General features: G+C 39.0%; 1 long non-coding RNA gene across 1 annotated transcript in view; it reads right to left on the reverse strand.

Annotated features, from left to right (window-relative positions):
* The window catches only part of LOC107744855 (uncharacterized), a 6,637-nt gene extending 3,935 nt beyond the window's left edge, over positions 1-2,702 (reverse strand). Inside the window, exons 1-2 of the long non-coding RNA XR_001640531.1 lie at positions 2,692-2,702; positions 174-179 (exon numbers count right to left, since the gene is read on the reverse strand). This is a non-coding gene — a long non-coding RNA (uncharacterized LOC107744855). The remainder of the gene's footprint in view (positions 1-173; positions 180-2,691) is intronic.
* Positions 2,703-6,503: the final 3,801 nt, after the last annotated feature.

Consider the following 6,503-nt stretch of genomic DNA (forward strand, 5'->3'; position numbering starts at 1 on the left):
GATGACCCCTTTAACTTTTAGCGACAGTCCCCGGATATTTGAATTCTGAACCGCCGCAATATGTACCTGAAGCGACGTAATAAAAACACAGCAATACGTACCTATATATCAACGTAATAAAAATGTGCCAGGGTTCACGTATTGAACCCGTGTTTTAGTGCCACTCAGTGGACATTTCTCTATGAAACTGCAGCGAAACGTGCAGTAAGGTACGTAAAAACGGTGTTGCAGAAAAGTACCCAGAGGTACGTATTTTTATGAGACCAAGTTGGAAATTAAGGTAAAACATGAATGGTCCTAAAAAGCTTGCTAGCTTGCTTGTTTGTTTGTTTGTTTGTTTGTTTACTTACTTACTTAATTACTTATGCACTTACTTGCCTATCTGAATCATATTTCAGTTTATTTATGGATTGTGGGGTGTAGTCTGACCCAGACATGTTTTTGACATGTGAGATTCACCCATATGTACATGCAAAATTCAAAGACACATGTATTAATCAAATGTGTGTTTGTGTGGGAATGTGCAGTGATTATACGTATAGTCACTAAGCTTGGCTTGGCTTGGCTGGGAGGGATTGTCCTGGGGGGATTGTGTGGCATCAGATAAGGACTGTTCCCAGGACGGGGCATTATTGACACTTTTGTATTACAATAAGAATGCACAGTGAGTGTTGGACAGACAGACTGCCTGGCTCTAAGGTTAATTGAGTTGGGTGTGTGGCCCCGTGTGGCCGCAGCGTGACCCCGCTGTAGCCAAGGACGCCATTGAGCTCTCGCTTTGATACATCTGATATGGTTTAAGTGTGGAATGAAGACCTAAGCCTGTTTACATTTGAACTGGATTAACGTCAGGGTGACAGTGGCTTCACTAGATACAGAGAAAGAGAGAACAAGGCAAGCCGTATGCTATATGCAGCTTTACACATGGAACTGAAATGTCTCACTGATCGCCCTTGTTAGTCTGTGTGCTTAGAAGATGTCACATTATTTCAGCAGGCCTCTGCAGATAGTTAATGCTTCCCAGAAGGAAAAAAAATAAATAAACTGCTCAGAAGTTGAGATTTAATTGAAATCTCAGTTATGTTTCATGAAGCATCTATGACTTTTTATTGCAGAATGTTATGTTGTGTGTGTGTGTGTGTGTGTGTGTGTGTGCGTGCGTGCGTGCGTGTGTGTGTGTCACCTATCACCTATCATATTTATATCTGACACTGTATTCTGAAATCTTAGAAGAAAAGTCTCCATTTTCTTTCCATTCAATCTCATTCCTATCTGGGAGGAATCAAAGAGAATCGATTTTTCTTCCCTGTTAGTTGTTGCGTTCACAGGCCTGTATCTGGATGTTTTACAGTTTTAGTGTGTGTGTTATAATGTTGTGTATATGTGTGTCATTGCGTTTGATCTCTCATCAGAAGTCTTTTTGAACACAAGGCAGTTATTTTTTGACGTTTGCGTCGCCTTGACGTCTTTTTGAAATCTAGATTGCATATGCGAAATAAGTGATTCAATTACGGCTTGATTGCTTTGCCAAGGAGAAGAGCATGTCTCTAAATATCATTTCATATAAACCATGATTAGAAGAAGCCCGTATAGAGAGCTCTACAAGCTTATTCACTTTTGTAAACACACCAGAAATGAACTCTGAGAAAGATGCCGTTTTATGCGCCACACTGGATCATGACAAACTGCAAACTCGAATGGAGAACATAAGTGTGTGTGTGTGTGTGTGTGTGTGTGTGTAATCGTAGGAACAGGGTGCTTGTCTCTGTTTGTGCCGTCCCAGGCTCTAATTCACTGTGTAATACTGTTTATTATGGGTATCAGTGTGCCTTTCTGCATTAGTTAAATGGGCCCCAGCACATTACTGTAATGGAGTGGCCACATGAAAACACAAAGAAACCTGATCCTCTTCTCCTTTCTCAAACCCTCGTCCTTCTCTCCCTGCTCCCCTCTCTCCTTCTCTCTCTTAGAGTAATGATTTGATGTTGCTAATGGCTTCCTAAATTCTCTAGGAAGGGCAAAACCGATGTCGTCTTGGGTTACAGTGGCTGGCAGACTGCCAGAGAGGGTGAGAGCGAATGAGGGAGAGAGAAAGCACAGTGACGCTCTTCTCTTTCTGCCTTTTCTGCCTCGTTGTTCATTTACAAAATGAACTTATTTACAGAATGTCTCTTCTGTTTGAGATGTAATCGTCATGTTCTGTTAGGGGCCTGAGCAAAACGTTGAAGTTGAAACTCTTTCACTCACAGACCGTATAATTAGTTCTTGAATCAAGTTTGAAAATTAGATTTCACTTCATTGCCCCTGTAGTGTGTTTATTGTGGATTTGTAAGTTGTTTTGATAAAAAAAATGGTAACTGCTAAATTACTAATGTGAATGTGAAGTTGATTAGTACGTCACCTTGGAATTATACTTTTCTATCTGTGATTTTTGTCAAAATTTAGTTATTCACATATTCTTATTCTGTGACAACTTATTTACATTATGTGATTTTTTTTTATTTTTTTTTAAATTGTGTACATTTTGGGACTGATGTATGAATGAGACTTGTTCCCCATATCACTATATGGAATGCAAAAACTTTGAAGCTCAATATCTCGAAACTGCTCAGAATGCAGATAGAACCTTATAATTCCAAGGAAATGAATAGTGCGTAAAGGTGGTTAGTTGGCTAATGGTGCAATGTACACTACCATTCAGAAGATTTTAGATGTTTCATATCTTCACCCCGACTGCATTTTGTTTTTATAGAAAAAGTGAAATATTATTACAATTTAAAATAACTGTTTCTATTTGAATATGTTTTCAAATGTAATTTATTCCTGTGATGTCAATGCTGAATTTTCAGCAGCATTACTCTAGTCTTCAGTGTCACATGATCCTTCAGACATTATTCTAATATGCTGATTTGCTGCTCAGTTATCATTTCCCATTATTATCAATGTTGAGAACAGTTTTGCTGCTTAACATTTTTGTTGAAACTGTAATTAATTTAATTTAATTTAGTTTTTCAGGATTCTTTGATGAATAGAAAGTTCCAAAGAACATAATTTATTTGAAATATAAATATTTTGTACATTATAATTGTCACTTTTGATCAATTTATACATTTATTTTTATTCCTTGTTGAAATAAAAATATTGATTAAAAAAAACAAAAAACTGACCTCAAACTTAAAAGTATGTTTAAGATCTTATAAACCTGATTAGACTTGGATGTGACTTGATTTTAATGAGTTTTAATGTAAAGATCATATGAAATATTATAATGTTGGTTGCTTGTAAGATAAATGCTGTTCCTTAAAGGGGTCATATGATGCTGCTAAAAAGAACATTATTTTGTGTATTCGGTGTAATGAAATGTGTTTATGCGGTTTAAAGTTAAAAAAACACATTATTTTCCACATACTGTACATTATTGTTTCTCCTCTATGCCCCGCCTTTTTGAAACGCGTCGATTTTTACAAAACTAATCGGTCTGAAAAGCGAGGTGTGCTCTGATTGGCCAGCTATCCAATGTCCGCAACAAACATAAACGAAGCATGAAAAAATGAAACGGCGACAACTTGTCATCTGAGCGAGTTGAGTAAGTGCATTGAGATCGGATGCCTTGAGGTGTGACTGCTTTGCCTTGTGTCTAACAGAGAGAAAGAGAGAGAGAGCGCAAGAGCGAGCCAGAGAGAAAGGTCTCTGATGTGTGCAGCATAATGCCGTTTATTGTTGTGATTAGTATTAGCTCTCTGATTCGACCCTGATGAAAGCAGCAGGCACCGTGCCAGCGAATATGTACATGAAATGAATAAGAGAGACTGATATGTGTGTACGTGTGTTTGTAGCCTGATTTGCAAAGGGAGCGAGTGTGTGTGCATTTGGTAAATGGCAGTCTGATCACATGATGGCCTATGGCAGCCCCTAACAAACCGTGTAGGCGCCAGCGGGAGGGGGGGAAGTGGGGCACTCGAGGATGTGTGTGTGTGTGTGTGTGTGTGTGTGTGTAAGGGGGGTGTCACATGACAAATAAAGTTTGAAGCCAAACTCCTTTACTTCAAACAATAGAGTATTAATGTTGATGACACATGATCTGAGCAGAGGCAATGTCTGCGTGCTTTTGTGTGTCGAAAGGCCTCGGTCCTGTTGACATGGACCAGTCTGGCGTCTGCATGTCATGCTTACACACGCGAGTTGAGTAAGTGCATTGAGATCGGATGCCTTGAGGTGTGACTGCTTTGCCTTGTGTCTAACAGACAGAAAGAGAGAGAGAGAGCGCAAGAGCGAGCGAGAGAGAAAGGTCTCTGATGTGTGCAGCATAATGCCGTTTATTGTTGTGATTAGTATTAGCTCTCTGATTCAACCCTGATGAAAGCAGCAGGCACCGTGCCAGCGAATATGTACATGAAATGAATTGGGGAGACTGATATGTGTGTGTATGTGTTTGGACTCTGATTTGCAAAGGGAGCGAGTGTGTGTGCGTTTGGTAAATGGCAGACTGATCACATGATGGCCTATGGCAGCCCCTAACAAACCGTGTAGGCGCCAGCGGGAGGGGGGGAAGAGGGGCACTCGCGGATGGGGGGGGCTGACTCGGGTCACATGACAAATAAAGTTTGAAGCCAAACTCCTTCACTTCAAACAATAGAGTATTAATGTTGATGACACATGATCTGAGCAGAGGCAATGTCTGCGTGCTTTTGTGTGTCGAAAGGCCTCGGTCCTGTTGACATGGACCAGTCTGGCGTCTGCATGTCATGCTTACACACACACACAGGCCTACATATATTGCATGCTATAGAGAGGTGAAGTGGAACACTGCAATGCATGCGTGACTATGTGTCTGTGTTCTTTTGCATTGCTCATATGTCCCTTTCTCCTGTCTGTAAATAAGGGTTTACCATTCACCACTGGTTTGTTAAGCCAATTTCCCAATCGTCTTTCAGCATGACAGAGATAAAAAAGACAGAACTGATGTCTCATTTCGCTACAGAATAGCTTTCAGTTCACACATTTTAGCTTTTTACTCCACAACTGATCTTGGAAGATGTCGTTTGAAGAAAATATTGTGCCCCCATGATTGTGAAACACAATTCGAGATCTTTAGACATTGCAGTGTCATTCCAATTGTGCAAGCAAGCAAAACAGTGAGAAAGGCTGTTTGTAACAACACACGGTCTTTGACATTAACATGATAACATGCTGTAAATACATAATCACATGATTTTGTAACATGAGATGCTAATACGTTTATGGTAAACTAAAACAAAGCGGTGTGTTCTAGAGAAACTGTACGAAGCAGAATGTGGTCTACTTTAATATGGTTCTTTAGACCTAAATATTGCTTAAAAAAACAAAAGCATATATTAAAAAAAAATAATAATTTCCAACTGTGGTCTTTTTGAGACTTTTCACCTTTGGCCTGTTATGTAATTTTAAATATTTAAACTATTCCTGTAAATTATATTTGATCCAAAAATATTTCTGATTAAATATGTCAATAAATAAAGTAATACATAATTAATTTATGAATAAAGTTTTAGCAAAAGTGATTCTATATTGACTGGACACAATGGATGTAAAGGTTCTTTATCATTTCTTTTTACTCAAACTGCGTAACTGTCAGTTTAAAAAAAAAAAAATTTAACAGTACATTTTGAGGACAGGAAAAATATGTAAGAGGGGTCTCTGATCCATGGTACATTTATGAATCGAGTAAACACTTTATCTAAGAATTAAATAAATTGAGTAAATTTGGGTTTGATGTCTTAGCACTATAGGAGGGTTAAAAAATAACTTGAAAACTGTCCTGTTGGAGCTGATAGCCTAATGGGCAGCGCATTGAGACACACAGTTCAGCTATGTTTCGTGTGGCCAGAGTTTGTATCCTGGCTAGTGGTCCTTTCTGATCTGTCCCCTTTTCTCTCTCCCACTTTTCTTCCAGGTTACTCTCCGATACATACTATCTAATAAAGGCAAAAAATAAAAACAAAGTAATTTCTTACACATCATCCTGGATTTTTAAATTAGCTCATCTAAGAGTTTGTATAATAAAAAAAAAAAACTTGAGCACCCTAATTAAATTTGTTTCTGTGAAGAACAATGTAGCAATATAGAGAAGTAGTAGAAAAGAACAGAGCTTTTGCACTGTATGCTGATGGATCTTGCAGGCTTGGCTTAGCTGTCATGTTCAATGTTCTTAGTCCATTAATCAGATAGAGGGTGTGAGCTTGTGTCCCAGTGTTTACACAGCAATAGAGTGATCGCTGCCCCCCGGCCACACACAGAGGAGGCTGAGGACGCACTGTGAAGTGGGCCTGACATTGGTGTGCGTGCGTGTATGTGATGCTTGAATTGAACAGCAGAAAGGGACAATGCCAAGCTGTGTATAAGTGGGAATCTGTAAGAGGTGAAAGAGTTTATTTGTGAATAAAGCTCCTATCTTTGGTCTACTTACAGGCCTTTCAGAACTTTCAGGCAACTGCCATTTGCCTCATTACAATGAAACTGAGCTT

The sequence above is a fragment of the Sinocyclocheilus rhinocerous genome, unplaced genomic scaffold, assembly GCF_001515625.1.
Source record: "Sinocyclocheilus rhinocerous isolate Xijiao unplaced genomic scaffold, SAMN03320098_v1.1 scaffold3911, whole genome shotgun sequence".
In the NCBI taxonomy this organism is placed as follows: domain Eukaryota; kingdom Metazoa; phylum Chordata; class Actinopteri; order Cypriniformes; family Cyprinidae; genus Sinocyclocheilus; species Sinocyclocheilus rhinocerous.